The sequence below is a fragment of the Lissotriton helveticus genome, chromosome 4_1 (genome assembly GCF_964261635.1).
Source record: "Lissotriton helveticus chromosome 4_1, aLisHel1.1, whole genome shotgun sequence".
In the NCBI taxonomy this organism is placed as follows: Eukaryota; Metazoa; Chordata; class Amphibia; order Caudata; family Salamandridae; genus Lissotriton; species Lissotriton helveticus.
The window spans coordinates 540,450,034-540,467,384 of record NC_136063.1 but is presented as its reverse complement, the minus strand read 5'-3'; the positions used below and the strand labels follow the sequence as shown (position 1 = coordinate 540,467,384).

At 45.6% G+C, this 17,351-nt stretch overlaps 1 long non-coding RNA gene across 1 annotated transcript; it reads right to left on the bottom strand.

Moving 5' to 3' along the window:
* Nucleotides 1-6,149: 6,149 nt before the first annotated feature.
* On the bottom strand, nucleotides 6,150-17,281 carry LOC144828725 (uncharacterized). The gene is made up of 3 exons (XR_013610523.1): nucleotides 17,234-17,281; nucleotides 12,471-12,659; nucleotides 6,150-6,530 (listed from the first exon to the last, which is right to left on the bottom strand). It is a non-coding gene; the product is annotated as an uncharacterized LOC144828725 (long non-coding RNA).
* Nucleotides 17,282-17,351: the final 70 nt, after the last annotated feature.

Sequence of the window (17,351 nt, the reverse complement as noted above, 5' to 3'; positions counted from 1 at the left end):
AATAGCAGAAAACATAGGAAAAATATTGACAATATTTTTAATGCCACCAAAAAATGTTTTATGATTAATAGGTGTAACCACAAATGACAATATATATTTTATTAGAAAAATAAATAAACACAAGATATAGGGGTCAGGGAACATGATCATGCACAGATTTCCTACAGGGAAAATATTAACAAATAATGCTACAATACTGTTTCATCATGGTTCTGTTGAAAAGTATGGCAGGACGTTCAATGATTCACGTCAAAATGCATTTAAATAGACGGTAATGGTCCAAATCTTTGTTTTGCCTCTACATGTCGTGCATTGCGTGATAAGTGAAATACCATCATGCAGACGTAGAAAGGCAACACACAATAGGGGAGTCAGAACACCACAAACCATACATCATGGTGCAGATTTACTAGTTCCTTGCACCCCTGAAAGTCAGCATCAGCGTAACTTTTTGTGCAGCTGCTGTGGCGCAATCCATTTGCAGCATATGTGGTGCAAAGGATGCCCAATGCTGTGGCAAATCCTCAAGGTCTTGCCTCATAAAGAGATGTACCGTCACTAATGGCTGCCACCGGGGGTGGCACAAATGCACAGGAGGTAGTGTACTGGCGTTGCTACGCGTCATTCCATTGGCTCATGTAATGTAGAATGATACCAGCCACTCACTCTTGGACCAATGCTGCGTCCTATCCCTGCACTTGCTTTCAGCATGCGTGATGCTTCATGCAGGGCGGTTGTGGGGTCACATGGTGCTTTCATTGATATCCGTGTGGTAATGTACATGTCTTGGGCCTCTGTGGGGCAGGCTCGCACTGGTCTAGTGTGTGATTGCAGCGGAGGCCTCATGTATATCCCATGGTTGATTCGTTTGCTCTGGGCTCTTACTGCCTTTGTACCTCCTGAGGATGTTGATGTTCCGGTCACACTGTGTGATGGTGGTGTGAAATGCCATATGTGTGCGTTCCCACCAATTGCACATGTTTTGTGGATCCTGCTGCAGGTTGGACTGGCTCGAGCCTGCTACGTGGGGAGGCATCGAGTTTGTTTGGGGTGGGTCTGACTCCCTACATTGTGTTTGGCAGTGGGGCCTTGCTGCCAGGCCCGGACTGACCGTTGTGGGCACGGGCAATCCCCCAGTGCGCCGCAAGGGTAGGGGCCGGTTTAGGGCCCCTGGGGTCCGTTTTAGCTACAGGGCTGTTGATGCAGCATAGCTGCAAACTCGTCCCTGTAACGAATTCGGACGAATACCGGCCCCGGGCAAGGAGCTCTGTTGCACCCCCAACCTCCCCAAGGGGGGCAGCCAAGCACTTTGCCTGGGCCAGTTTTGGTTCCCAGTCTGGCCCTGCTTGCTGCGGCTTGCCGGAGGTCCCTTGTTGTTTCACATCTCGGGGTGTCTGCTATGCTTGTGGGGTGGCTGTGGTGTGTCTGGACCTCCTTGCATTAGCCTGTACTCCTACTATGGGTGAGTTAGGACCTGGGTTTGGTAGCCCTTGGCCCTTCGGGTCCCATGCCAGTCATGTGGTCATTTTACCTGGAGTGCTGTCCGACACAGGGTGTGTCCGCTTTTGAATCCGGGATGTGTTTAGGATTACGTGGTGTTTGCCTTCAACTAGGGTCGGGCTCTGTCCTCCCTGCAAGCTCTGTGTGTGGCCGGATGGCCCTTTGCCGGTTTGTGGGTTGAGCATGTGAGCCCCTTGTTGTCCCGATGGACCTTGAGTAAAATCCTCCTGGGGCAGGTTTTTACTTCCTTTGCACATTGTCAGAGTATATGGTTCTAATATTGGTCTGTCGTGTACCTCTTACTGATGTGTATGTGCAGGTGCTCAGTTTGGCGTTTGTGCACCCTCTGGAGGTGTGCCTCATTCATGCTGTGCCTTTGTTGTAGGGTGGTTATCCCTTTTGGTTCCCATTGGCCTGGCTGGCCATTATCTGTGGTATTCTGTGCCTACTCTCCATCAGTGGCTGTGTTGGCTGTGGGGCCTGTGTTTGGCCTTGTGGTGTGTTGGCACATGGGCCATTTGGAAGTTGCTTGCGTTGGGTGTGGCAGATCATTGTGCTTGCTTCTGGAGTAATTCCCTGGCCAGGTTGTGCATGGATGCCGTTGGGTGTTCTCAGCACACTCTAATGTCATGTGGACATAGGGTGATGTGTGGGACTGTGTATCCTGGCTTTGGGAACGCAGTGTTGTTTAATGCTTGTGTAACTTGCTGCTTGTGCTGCTTCTGTCTGTTTTGCTACTGTGTGAATCCAAATCTTGTTTAGCTATCTGCGCAATTGTAAGGACTGGTACGTGGAGGGCTATGACTTCGAGTAATGTTCATTTGCATAGAGTCACCCGACAATACTACTCCCCAACCTGCATATCTCAACACCCTGCACGTACTACCACTTGCATCTGTACCTGGCTGACTTGCACTTGCAAACACACTCCAGCAATGCCACACATTTACGGCATAGATGGCTCACACATACTGTTATTTTACGGACCAGGCTGCACAACATTAAATACGCATCACATCCATGCTGGCTGTGGCGTTTTGCCCAATTACTGTGGCATCCCTGCAGACATGCAGGGAGCCAACAGGTATTGGAATTCTGCACCTCATTGTGGGACACTGTGGGACATAGGAGACATGTAGTACGCCATAACGTAATGCAGCCAACCATGGCATGGGCATTGTGGCTAGCTGGACACATAGCAACTCCCCTATTGGAATACTGATTTTAGATGGTTGGTAGGTTTGCAGTAATTCATTATTACACCAGGACATGTATCAGCCTTCCATTACTCTGTCCACACTAAGGATGTGTCTGGTGCGTCGAGATAGGTATCTTTTATCCAAATGACATACAGCATGAACCAAAAGCAGAACTAAGATGAGCCACCCACTAAGGGGGAGATGATGTCAGTGACAGTATTGTGTGGAATGATGAGCATATGAGATGAAGTCCCACAAGGGCTGCCCGATAGCCAGTGTAAATATGCATCACAGTCCAAATAATCAAGCACTGTGTTAACATACATTCCACACTCATTAGGCTATTTCCTAGTGCAAAGGCAGAGCCATTTTTGTATGTCCCATTGAAAATAGGGCACTGTGAGACCACCATGTGCCACTACTACTTCTCATGTGACATCTCCTCAGATCATTTGCCATTTGTCAAACACAAGTCCTTACCTCTAAACAAGTATGATCAGACAATGTCATGCTGTATCAAGGTGTAATGAACAAATGCATGATTGTATGTGACAAACAGTGATGTAATTCATCTCCCATGTCACATTGCAGAGGGCGAGACAGCACCTCCTGAAGAGCACCCTGGCTTGGCACCCACTGATGACACGGACGTCTATGCTACCATCGACATCGACGACCTGCAACTCCTGTTCAATGAAATTGCCTCCCCAGCCCCCGGTGAAGGGCAACCCAGTAGCCCTCCGCAGAGCCCACACCCTCCTCACACCAACGAGCAGCAGGCATCCACCACCCCACCCACCTCCCTGGGGCCAGATCCAACGACACGTGCATTCCAACAGCGGATTATAGAGCTCCAGGAACGGTTGGGGGATAGGGTGGAGCTATTGGCATCCGAAGTTGCAGGCCTACGTGGGTGGCTTACTGACACCCACGGCCCCTTCCATGGTCTCCACCAGTCCATGGCTGACATTGCTGGAGTCATGATCCAGAGGCAACAGGCATTGTCTGCTCAGGGTGGTTCCAGCAGTGTCAGCAAGGATCTTGACAACATCAGGAAGATCCTGGAGAGCATGAAGCGGATGCAGGCCCAACATCTGGCTGCCAGGGCTGAACACATGCGCCAGGTTACTGGGATCTACACTGCCCTGCACCTTCTTGTTGCCTCCTTACTGCCACAGGGTTTGGCGCAGATGGATGCTGCTGCAGCCTCCACATCCTCAGCTCCAACACCAGGTGTGTCAGTGCCTCACATGGCTGCTGCCACAACACCCACTGACACCTGTGAAGCACATGACACCGATGATGATGGAGATGAGGATGACAGTGCAATTCTGCTGAGGAGAAAGCGGTAGTATCCCTCTGTGCCAAAGCGCCAGTTTCTTTTGTTTTGCTGCACTCTGAATCGTGCCACCCATGAACTTCTTGCACTCACTTTCACTGTCCCCCGGAACATCCTTGGACCCCCCCATGGACTGCCATATGAACCCATTCCTTGCCACTTCAACCAGCCTGTGGAGTGAACTATGCCTCTTCCCTTGGACCTGATAACATCAATAGTCTCTGCCTGGCCATCCAACGGGCACCCTCTGCACTAGCCCTATATGCTCACCATGTGTAAATACTATAAATAAATTTATATTTTCAGTTTAATAAGTGTTTTGGTCATATGTAGCTAAGGAAATAACTTGCTTTCTAGGGTCAAGAGACTGATACCTTAGGAATGTACAACAATGTCAATACGAGCAGTGTACATGTTGATACAGATCCTGAGAGGGTGGAAACTAATGTTGAGATGTGTAAACATGTGGAGCCGACATTGCACCAATGCTATGCTATGACATTGTCACTATGTAAATGGGCCATCAGGTAAGGTCATCTATTGGGACATGCCAGTGAACAATAATTTGATAAATGTGATAGGAGAACGCCCCCTGGCCCATGTTTGGATGCAGCAAGGCAAGTACTACTGTCCTCATGTCTCGTATGCCATGCACTGCTACATACCACTGGTTGACCTCCATATTGGCATCATACATTAGAAAGGATACACACTGTCTGAAAGAATATTAGTTCCACTCCTGCATACACTGAGTATTCCCTGCCGTCACACTGTTATGTGTGTAGTCTGTGATTCATGAGTCTGTGGCCCTGAGGTGCAATGAGCATGCCTTTCATCAACATCAAATTTGTGGAAGGGTTGCAGCAGGTGTATAGTTGGGCCACAACTTACCAACATGGGCAGCAGCTCTGCATCCTACATGTGTAGGTACAATTAGGAAGGTAGCTCCAGGCAGCCCCAAGTACGTCAGTACTATTTGTACACTTAGCCACCACACATGCCACGTCATGTTGCCATTGCTCACAAGTGCTCCATGAGTGATGATAGCCTCGTCTAACATGTGCTACTCCCCCATGGTGGACACGTGACATAGGGCCATCACTTCCATTAAACATTGTGGCGTGTGTGCACCTGCATGTGTAATGTCAGATGTTGATGTTACGATGTCACGTAGTGGTTGAAATGCAATGACAGAAGTGTCGAACTGGTATCTATGAATGACCCAGGGGTCTGAGTGTATACACATATACTTGTCTGTCCAGCTGTAGGAGGTGTATTCACCCAGCTATGTAAAATATTTTGGATGTTGCAGTTATGCATGTCATGGTGATAGTTATGGTCCATCGATTCTGCAAAGTATCTGGTCAGCATTGTGATGTATGGCCTTGTGGATCTGTAGCTGGTAGTTGTTTCCACACATGCATCTTTGAGGCATTTCTTCAGGAACCTCATTGACAGTATGGCCATCTGTGCAGATATGTACTTGACATTATACATCAACTATGAGCTTGGTAATATTCAGGATATGTAAGTTATACGGGCCCTGGTTATTTATACGGCACATCTTGTGGCTGCTTCAATGGGAAAAGAAATTGGCTGGTAATCCGGAACATTGTTCACATCCTAAGGGTCAGTTTACCGCAGCTACGACGGACATGGTTTGGACAAGTGTCTTGATGATTGGCACCGTTGTGTATTGGGATGTTGCAATGACTATTGGCATCGTGTACACCATTTCACACACTCAAAATTTGTGTGATTCACACAACATACCCAATCCATCATACATGGATTGGGGAAATGGACTCAGAATAGGAATGTAATCCTCATCACAAACAGCACCCTGGTTTGCTAGTATTTGAAGCATGTGACACAACCATATGACATAGTGTAGCCTACGTAGTACCTTGACAAGTAGAGTGTCATACATTTGACACAGTGCAGGGCATAACTGTACTGCGTACACATTCCCAAACTCCATTGAGATTTGTCTCATCTGACCACTCATTGGGACACGTAACTGTTTAATGTGTACAGTGCCCATGCCAGACAGTAACACATGAACATATTATTTATTAGACTATTTTATTTAACAGACACCACGTGACTGACTCAGGCAAAATAATTGTTGATGATGCGGTTCCTCCGTGCAAGTCCTGCAGCATTTGGTGTGCGGTTGGCAGCACCAGCCTCTTCTTCTTCCTCATCCTCATCAGGTGGGTCTGGCACTTGGATCCATGGGGCTTTGGTACGGACACATATGTTGTGCAACACACAACATGCCATGATAATTTTGTTCACCATTTCGGGACTGTACAGCAGACTGCCACCTGTGATATCCAAGCACCGGAACCTGGACTTCAAGACACCAAATGTCCGCTCTACAATGGACCGTGTGCGTATCTGTGCCGCATTGTACTGCCTCTGGCCAGGGGTGGTGGGGTTACATACTGGTGTCATCATCCATGCTCCCAGTGCATATCCTTGGTCCCCTGTGACATACAAGGGAAAGCGGAATTAGTAATTGGTTGTGCTGGATGTGTTGTTGATGAGCATGGATTTGTGTGTTGGGATGGATGTGAAGTTGTATATCGAGTTGCCCATCTGTTTCAGCTGAATGCTGTAGTGCATGTTAGCATGTGATTAAGGCTCACTGCTGTGACTCCATGCAACATCGTTTTAGTGTGCAGATGAGTTGCATGTGTGGCTCTTTTCCCATCTGCAACAGACAGTGATCCACCTACTGCACTGTAATTTACCTTAGCTGTATAGGTGGCATGATTACACACAACACACACTTGACCTACTGTGTGCCAGCATACAGCAATCCTGCTGCAGAACATCATTGTCTGAACGGTCATGGTCTGAAACAAATCACCAGTCAGCTACCCGTAACATGCATGGACCATTGGGCCCTTGTTCGGTTCAACAACAACATCAACTCCAGCATGTGCAACACCATCCACTACCTGTACTGTGTGCTCCATCCTGTCCTGGACTCAAAACAAAATGACATGAGTGCTCAACAGACATAATCAATGTTGCTATATCACATCTCTTATGTTTCTGATCTTTTACTAATTATACTTTTTGTTAATCTTAAAACCATACTGAAGAAAACTAAGGGCCTTTATGAATTAAGGCCATACGCTTTCCAAGTTAAGACTGGACAAGTATGCTATTAGTCATAAAGCTTATTAATCACCCTCAGCACAGGACATGCACAGTGAGAGTTGTGTTGCAAGTTTGCTTGTGAGTGATGTTTCTCCGTCACACATGCATGTTTCACACATCTTGCAACTTTGGGGAGGGGGACAGGAATGTACAACTTGCAGTGATTTTGGTCTATGTATCTGGCTACAATGACCACAGTTCATTGTGTCAATGTGTCTGGTGTGGGCTGTTGTTTTTGGACTTCTTGGGGCAGATTTAAACGCCCCTTGCGTCTCATTTGCAACATCGTTGCGTCACTTTTGTGCAGGAGTACTTACAACCTGAGGCATCTGGGATATGCGTAACATTGTAATGCCCTGCACCACATGTAGGCGTTCCTGTGCAGGGGGGCCTTCCGCGGCAGGGACACCTCCTAAAAGTGGCGGAGTGATATCTACCAGATTTCACTCAGTCACTTTTAGGCCCATGCTGCGTCACAACCCTGCGCCTGGCTGAAGCAGGTATAAGGATTGAGGCAGCATTAACTAGATGGGGCCCCCAGAGCATTGACGCAATTCCAGCTATGCATCACTTTTACGGCACCACATCTGTGCTGTATTTGCACCATGGTGCACCGCTTTGTTAATGGCGCCCATCCATGATGTCGGAGCTGTGGCGCACTGTAACTGACGCATCCCTGCTGATTAGCAGGAATGCGCCACTTATTGTAAAAGTGCCCCCTTGTACGTGATATGGTGACATTGTAATTAGTACATTTCTGATATGCATGTATGTGCTGTAGATGGAAGTGGTATGTTGGATTACTACTTACCAACTAGGACTGCATTCCCATATCGTCCATCCTGGAAGCGCTGGTTGATGACTGACTGCTGGAAAATATACGAATCATGCACACTCCCTGGGAACTTAGCAATGACATTTGTGAACATTCCACGGTGGTCCACTATTGCATGCACATTCATTGAGTGAGTGTGCTTTTGGTTTCTATATATGTGTGCACTGTCCGCAGGTGGCACTAATCGGATATGTGTGCAGTCTATTGCACCCAGTACTTGTGGAAATCCAGCTATGGCGTAGAAACCCTGCTTGACCAGGAGCTGTTCACGCACAGTATTGGGGAAGTGTAGTTCCTGAGGTATCAGGCTGATTATGCCATCCAACACAATTGGGAGGAATCTTGAAAAGGCTGCCTGTGAGACTCCACCCACTCTGGATGTTGTGGGTTGAAATGTCCCTGAGGCCAGGAAATGCAGCACAGCGAATAGCTTTGTTTGCGGTGGGATATTGGTTATCCGCTGGGTTGCTGGTGTGAGCCTGTGGCCAATGTGGTTCAGTATATACTCAATAGATGTCTGTTTGAGCCTGTAGTGGGCTATGATATCCTGGGGTTGTAGATCGCCAAGGACAAGTCGTGTGCGCATTGGCCGCCGTCGTCTTTGCCGCTGCCTTGGTGGTGGTCCAGGAGGTGGTGGTCCAGGAGGCGGTGGTGGTGGGGGTGGTGGTGGTGGTGGGGGTGGTGGTGGTGGCCTTTGGGGAACTCCAAGCTGTAGGATTACTGCTTCCATGACGTCTGCAGGTCCCCTGCTTTGTGGTGGGTCTGGGCTGGCCTATGTCTCCTTTTATAGGATTTTTTTATCTCCAGTTTTTCTGTTTTAGAACTGCTTTTAGCAGTTCTTATTTATCTCCAGCTTAGGGGTGTTAGCGGGAATTTTTTCCCCGCTAAGCATGTCCATGCGTTAGTTGTTAATAGTGCGATATCGTTTTAGCGAGTGTTTTGGTGAAATTTAGCGAGGGTACGCCTACCTCGCATATCATTAGCGATATTTTTCGCTTCCTTGTTTCGCGATTATTTTTTCTGTAGCTAACGCATGGAAACAGTCGCTAACAGTAGTTAGCGACAGCTTGATCATAGGGCGATAGTTTTATCGCCGCATTAGCGGGAAAAATTCCCGCTAAAGCGGCGATAAGGCCCTTGGTAATATGCCCCACAATTCGTTCTACTTTATTTTTAGTCATCATTGAGAATTCAAGAAGTCTTCAGATAACAGTAACATAGACCAATAGTAATTTTCTTTGGGTCATTATGAATCATATTTTCCATATTATGATGTGCATTATTATTAAATATGTTTTCTAAACATGTTTAAAGAGTGCAGGTCTACTGGGAAGCACATGTACTCTTCTAATTAAATGGTATAAAATGCATAAACACATTTACATGTATTTGTTTTGTATTGCAAACAGAATTACTACATATAGGTGACAATATATTGTGTGCATTTTGTGGAATAAGTCAGCAATAAAAAATAAATAAATCACCACTGCCCAAGCTTCCCAACGCCAGACCTATCGCTTTTGGCAATGTTGTTGTGTAGCACCAACCATCCAGTACATGAGTGTGAAGCTAACAGAAGCATCAATAAACAAACAGAAAAGAGACAAAAAGAATGAAGCACTTTGTTTCTGCACATATTTTAAGCAGAACCCATGTAACGCTGGCCAGCATCTTAGACAGGAATGTTGCTTCTACTGCTAGCATGTCAATAAACAGTGTAATGTAATGGTTGTGATAGTTCTCATTTAGGTTGCCTCATTTTATAACACTTTGTGTATGTAGACCGATGACGTTTCCTTGATATTTGCCTTCGTAGCCTCATGCAGCATAGTAAATAAAAGCGAGCTAGCTGTGAAGGCAGAAGAAAACATGTGCCCTTGCCGACAGCATCTCTTAGAAAACAAGCAGTCAAATGAATCTGGCTGTAACATGCCTTAACATTCATAAATGCTGGTAACTGGATGTAGGTGAGCAAATACTGTGTACCTCTTTGAAATCTGCCCTACTTGCCTTGCCAGTGCTGGGAAGGAAGTAACAAAAACAACTGCTTTTTGTATATAATGCATATAGGAGATAAAGAATTAAAAGTGACCAGCAGTGTGATTTATGAGTGTACTTTTCATGCTTTCTAATGAAAAGTGCATTTGACTATTACAATGACAATGTGTATACGTAAAATATTAGGGTACTTGAAAAAACAGCTTCAGCAACAGCTGAATAGCGTTTTTTCTAATGTACTAAACCATTTTAAGATTCGATAACATGGTACTGAATTGCGAAATGGGGTAAGAAAGGCATAACGAATTGCTACTTGGAAGGAGAGCGTTTAGGGCATCCCTTCCAAATAGTAGCGATTTGTTATAGTATGTATCAATGTTTTGCAACGGAAATCTGATTCAAAAACATTGGAAAAAGTTACAGACTTTTGAGTTGGGATGTCATCACATTCTTAAAACTCCCCATTGGGACTCATTTCCCTCTAAATATAAATCAAAAAAAGTTGGTGGGGGAGCAGACAGTGATCAAAGAAACGTATTTGGAATGCACTCCATTTCCTTTCAAGAAAATGAATATTGATGAGGTAGGTTGGCTTGTGGTCTACTACAAATTACAATTATGTAAACTGATCTATTAGTATATAGGTCTGTGGCAAAACTATTTTAAAATCACAGGTCAGTGCTTAGAGTGTGACCACTTTTTGCAATTGGAGATTTTTAACATAAGGCCACTTCTTCAAAACGAAAATGCACATCTTTGGTAGCTTTCATTCCTCTGGGATGGAGTACACTGGATTAAAATCCTATATCTCCTTTGTAATGTTTTCACGTTCTCAACAGAAGAAAAATGTGGTTACTTTGTCTGCAGTGCGCCAATCGCAGCAAAAAAGTAAAGACTGAAGATGTAACCATACACAGCAGGTTGAGTGAATGCATCTGTTTTAGGTCAGCAACCAAGTGCACAAGTAAACTGTGGCCAGTTTGTGCACTACCTGAATTGCACTCATGGGTCAGAGCAGTTTATGTACAGGAACCACAAGAGAAGTGTGGTACGAAACTAAGGAGGTCTACTGCTCCAATGTAGACGACAAACAGAGGTTTCCCAGGAAAACAATGACGAAAGTCCTTGATTTGTGGAAGACTTAAAAAAGCAAGCTTGAAATGAAGTCGGGCAAAAGCAAACCATGGATGTGGTTATGTTCAGATTGTTGCCTCTCCTTTATTTTTCCAAATAAACCTCCACTTACTTTCCATCCTCTGCATGTGTCTTCTCTCTAAACACAGGGTAGCTCACATAACATGCTTATTCACCGTGACCCCTATTACTCTATTTTCTGCAAATTCCTCCCTACCTCCTCTCAAAGATCACAACCTCTTCTTTAAACGTTATATCCCTGCAACCAATCAAAACCTAATCACCTGTAGCTCATCTATTGATATCACTAACCCTTTGCATGAATTCACAAATCCCCCTCCTGCAAACGATCACACCTAACTCCAATTAATTTGACGTACCACCTACAAACGGCGGTAAATGCATGGATTGGAATTACTTAACAGCACAAAAATCCCAATAACCAAAAACAACCACTGAAAATAAGACACTAACTTTAAGTTTCAGAGCAGCATACTGCCTGATCTAAAGCGCTTCAACACCTCTTCAAGGATATTAAGGACTGTTGGACTTGGCCCTTTTTGCAGGGTCATCCCTGAACTTGTTGCCTTTCTCCTCGCCTTTTTTCTGGCATGGTATTGGTGGTGTTAGGATTCTGGGCACTTCAGCACTGCTGTCCAGTATAAAGTGTGTGTGCTCTCTGTGTTACTTATGGTAAGATTGGTCTACACCTGTTTGGCCTATTTAATTTACCTGTCAGTCCCTGGTAAAGTGGTATCTCATATACCCAGGGCTGGTAAATTAAATGCTACTGGTGGGCTTGCAGCACTGATTTTGCCACCCACCAAAGTGGCCTTTCAAACCTATCTCAGGTCTCAGCCCTTGCAGGAACCATTAAGAAAATGGGGTATAACCCAAGAAAGTCAAAGTACCTGGGTATTGGATAATATAAAAAACAAAATGGTCCTGGACAAATTTCTTTTACCACATATTCATTATAAGACTCTTTATAAATCTGAGTTATTTCATGGGATTAAATCCTGAGATCCTACAAGAGAAAAGAAACAAACAGCCAAATGCGTATACACAACAAATAGTTAATACCCCAAAACAAATTCAAATACTAAATTTATAAGCAAAATAAATTTGCAATTTATTTCACATTCATTATGTACAATTGTTAAAAACAAGAAAAAGAGAGGGGATACTGCCAGGTGCAATACAGAGTGCAGAAGTACGTGCTCAAGTGAAAGAAGCAGATGAATAAAAAGGACAATCCAATCTTTTAAACAAAAAACTAAGGTTCTATTACCTTAATGTTGAGTCTAGCCCGCGTATTTTTTCTACAATTTCCTCTGAATTTATTACAAGAGAGGGGACAGGGGTGTAGACTTCAAAAATGGGGGAGATCGTCGCCGTTTCAACCCTTGCGCTGTGGAGGGAAAATCAACACCTCAGCTGCGGGTCTTCCTCAGGATGGACAAGGAGAAAGTGGGGGGACCTGGGAGAAACCATATGAAATAATTAAACAGCTAATTTCTACAAATATCGAAAAATTATACATTGAATGCTGAACTGTTCCTGTGCTTCCAAGTGACCTGCTGTTGCTGGGCCCCAGGAAGAACCGCCACGAGGACCTGCCTGCCTGCTGGAGGGCTCTGTGTGCTGGCCTGCCTGGGCCCAGCCTTTGCCCTGGATGTTTCTTCGGCATAACGCCTCGTGAGCGCTATATCTTTAATTTGAGGAGGGAATCCTGGTGCTTTGCAGGGCTGAGCAGCGTCATCAACAGAGGGATTCCCGAGGTGGGGATTCCCTCGCATCACGGAAGGAGAGCGGGAGTCTAACTCACATTTGGGCTACTTGAGAAGGGGGTGCCCACCCGCTTTTCAACTTGTTTGAGAGTGGGTGCCCACCCTGCAATGGCTTGCTCTTTGGCTGGTGCCCTCCCCGCATTTGGTGTTGTTGGCGGGTGCACACCCCGCTTATATGGATTATTTTGAGGCAGGGGCCCACCCCCCCTTTTTGCAGCCAAAAAGGAGCCGCCGGCCCGACCCAGAAGCCAGGCAGAGTCCGCCTGACTGTGGGCGGGGCTCAGGAGTGTCCGGAAGAGCAAGGAGAGGAAGACCTGTCTGCCGCAGGAGCCGTCCGGAGCCTCACGGGCTTCCCTCTGAAGTCCCATGTCCTAGGAGGGGGACCGGGTGAAGACAAGTGAAGGGGGAGCCTAGCGGGCTCCTCGGGCTGCCGCGACCGGTGCAGAGAGGAGCAGAGTCTCCACAGAGAGCCCAGCGAGGGGGGGAGCACAGGGGAAGCCGAGAGGAGGGCCCCCTTTCAAGGCACATTGCCGGGCCTGTTTGTTCTGAGCAGACCCAAAGGAGAGCAGGCCGCTCCAATGTTGGGGGCAATTTGGTTAAGAGTGTCCCAGAGCAGGGCCCCAGAGCGCAGCTGTCCATTTCCTATACATTAAAGATAACGGGGTAACCCAATAACCCTCCGAACCGGAGTATGATTGTAAAACAAAACAATGGTTCTGTCGGGAGTCACGTAAACTTAGTTTCAACTGTACTTAATACATTACATGGATATTACATTGACCATTGAATGCAGGGAACACACAAGCACACAAATTTGAAGAGAAGAGGTTCCTTTATTGCTCTTTAAATTAATCAATCAAAAAATATATACGGCTGTCCAAAAACAGTAAAGCACGTGGACTGTGAAGCAAAAGGTGACTTATGTTAAGTGACAGGGTGCTGTACAAACATAACATATATTTATACAAAAAGACGGAATTTTAAACAGATGTCCCACATTAGATACATAAACACCTTCACATGTAGAAAACAAGGAAGCAAATCACTCAACTTCTTTGTTAATATGCTGTCAGATCCCCTCCTGTCCTGATGAAGTCCCGCTATAGATGCTTACCAATCTGCACTACATCTTAGGGTCGAAACCTCGACGTTGTGAGTCGAACTTGTCCACGCAATTCCACAACTAGAATAAGGAAACATTATAACCTGCTGTGGTTTATGTATCTAATGTGGGACATCTGTGTAAAATTACATCCTTTTGTATATATATGTGCTATATATGTTTTGTTTGTACAGCACCCTGTCACTTAACACAATAAGTCACCTTTTGCTTCATAGTCCACATGCTTTACTGTTTTTGGACAGCCGTTGATATTTTTTGATTGATTAATCTAAAGAGTAAAAAAGGAATTAATCCTCTGAACCTCTTCTCTTCAATTTTGTGTGCTTGTGTGTTCCCTGTATTTCATGGTCAATGTAATATCCATGTAATTAAGTACAGTTGAAACTAAGTTTACGTGACGGCCATTTCCCGTACAGCTGCACCGCACCAGAGTGGACAGCTGCAACGTTGGCCACTTTTGTTTTAAGAGTCCCAGAGTGGGGCTCAGGCGGCACAGTGGTGTCAGACCATGTGCACGGCTGCACCACACCAGCGCGGGCAGCTGCAACGGTGGGCACATTTGTTGGTAGAGTCCAGGTGGCTACTCCAGAGGGCACAGAGAGTGCCAGTGCCTACAGCTATTTTCACAGCTGCACTGCAGTTGGCGGCAGCTGCAATATTAAGGCCAGATCATTTGTGAGGAGTCCCAGTGGGGACCCAGGAGGCACAGGGGTGTCAGTGCCACAATTCCTTTGGGGGCATTTTTATTCATTTGAGAAGAAAGGAGTGAGATACACCCATTCCCTGTCCCAGCACAATTGGGCAATTTGATTCTGCTGCATTGGCAGCCCAACCCTGACATTTTGGAGGTAGGCATTTGAGCCCCAGAGAGGCCAGTTGGCCTGGGGGTCAGCTGTAGGTTGGTAGGATGCAAGGCCCTAATGTGATTTATGTGATGATATGCCAAATATGATTTATGCACCCTGATCAGCGCATAATGTGTTTATGCTTGTGAGGATTATTGTGTAATGTGTTTAGGCTTATAGGAGGGGTGGGCGCACACTGCCTCACACTCCAGCACTCAGTTTGCCCTGATGCATCATAATAAATGCAGTGCATGATAACACTTTCTTCTGTGTCAGGCTTTAGTTTTTCACCCTTGTTGGTGCAGCCAGTGCTGTGTATCTCTATACACGTGTTTCAGGATAATTGTCCTTCTTCGGTAGAGAGCAACACTTTTTTGGGGGTGCTGGAGATGCTGCCGGAGATGCTGCCCAAAGTCTTCACAGGTCTCAGTACCACTCGCTGGGCGCAGGTGCATCAACCAGAGCTCGTTAGCTCACGGGAGCCTTTTCAAATAGGAGGGGGGTGGGCACACACTGCCTCTTACTCCAGCACTCAGTTTGCCCTGATGCATCATAATAAATGCAGTGCATGATAACACTTTCTCCGGTGTCAGGCTTTAGATTTTCACCCTTGTTGGTGCAGCCAGTGCTGTGTTTCAGGATAATTGTCCTGCAGTAGAGAGCAACACTTTTTTGGGGGTGTTTAGGCTTACCATGGTGAATACATAATGCGATTTATGTTGCAGGATAGAATGCGGAGTACAGTATTTTGCCAGTGGTTACGGGTAGTGTTCTACATTTACTATTTGTGCTTTGTGATGGTTCTGACAGTTGGCCAATTGGCCCTGTCATGTGTATATAACCCCCTGTAAATATTGCCTTGTGCCAGTTGGCACAGTGTATATTGTGTGATTACTATTCTAATGTGTTTTGGATAATACAAAGGCTATTTTTATATATAACCTTGTGTGGAGTTTCTTTTTATGGTGTGCCTATTGTGTTGCAGCTGTGTGTGTGTTGCGTAAACGCTTTGCACATTGCCTCTGGAATAAGCCTGTCTGCTCATGCCAAGCTACCAAGGCGGTGAGCAGGGGTTATGTTCAGTGTGACTCCCTTGCCCTGAGAGTGGTGGTTTCTGCCAGGCTTTGGTGCAAGCCTTAGCCAATGAGAAATACCATTTCTAACAAGGACTATATAATTGCAATTAGAAAATAATACTATATATCTCCTAGTCGTCAACAATTCTAACACAATAATAACACTCAGCAGTCTGGCAGTCAATTGTAATTCATGCAGACGGCATAATAAACTCCTTATTGTCTTCAACCCTCTCACACTCACTTAAGAGAAAACTACTATGGGTCATGTCCATTATCTAGTACTGTAGCAAGCCACAGCAATAAACCACCTACTACCATCTGAACAGTCATGGATAACTTAAGAGATATGCTACATGCTGGTGGCCAACGGAGGGCTTTAATTTAGTCCACCACTGCAGGTCCCAACAAACTATGTACTATGACCGCTTCTTGTCATCTCACAATGACAATCAAGTATGGGATGAGATTAATACAGTCCATCCTAGCAGATCTCTCGAACATGTCCTCCTCCAACTCTTGCCTGCTCAGGACTATAAACTAAATCGGTCACACTGCTAAGCATGACAACACAATTTCAATTCTGAATCCTCCTAACTGTCGCCGCTCAATTACGACTGCTACAGCTCTGCAGAATAACTTTTGCACTACATACATTGCCATGATCAAACTGACAAAACAGACTTCACACCGAATGCACAAGCCATGCAGTTTCAGTTGTGACCGCACTTAAACGTTGAAGTTTGCCACACGAAACCCTTTTATCTAAGCAATTTTACTTCTCAAGACAGTCTCTCTCCCTGGAACTTTTGTTGAGAATCATCGGATATTCATAGCAATCAAAAAGAAGAACTTTGCCACGTATCATAGCTTTATCCAGTTCATGATACCGCAGAAAAGTGGTGAATGCAAATACTTGGATAATAGTAATATAATGGTGATTACGTTTGACAAGTGGCATTGTTTCTAAGTGTCCCTGCCTTTAGTAAGATAAACCAACGATATGCAAATCAGCCGTGGCCTGCTGGGATGGCATGTTTAAACTTGTTATGGGACAAAAAAAACCATAAAGCAAAGTATGTAAAGTGATTGCTTAAACAAACCTGACCTAAGAATTAACTATGAAGAGACCCCATATCATGTGTGACCCGCTGTGCTATTGGTGGTCATTGTTGAAAGAGATGGGAATAACGATTACGGCACATGTGGTTGCAAGGTACCTGTCTAGGTGCTGTGAGCACATGGCACTCCCCTTCGGGGCAGGTGTTGTGGTGCAAGAGAAGGACTGCGACGCTGCAACTACACTGGAGTACAGGTAAACTCGCTTTCGGTTTCCCC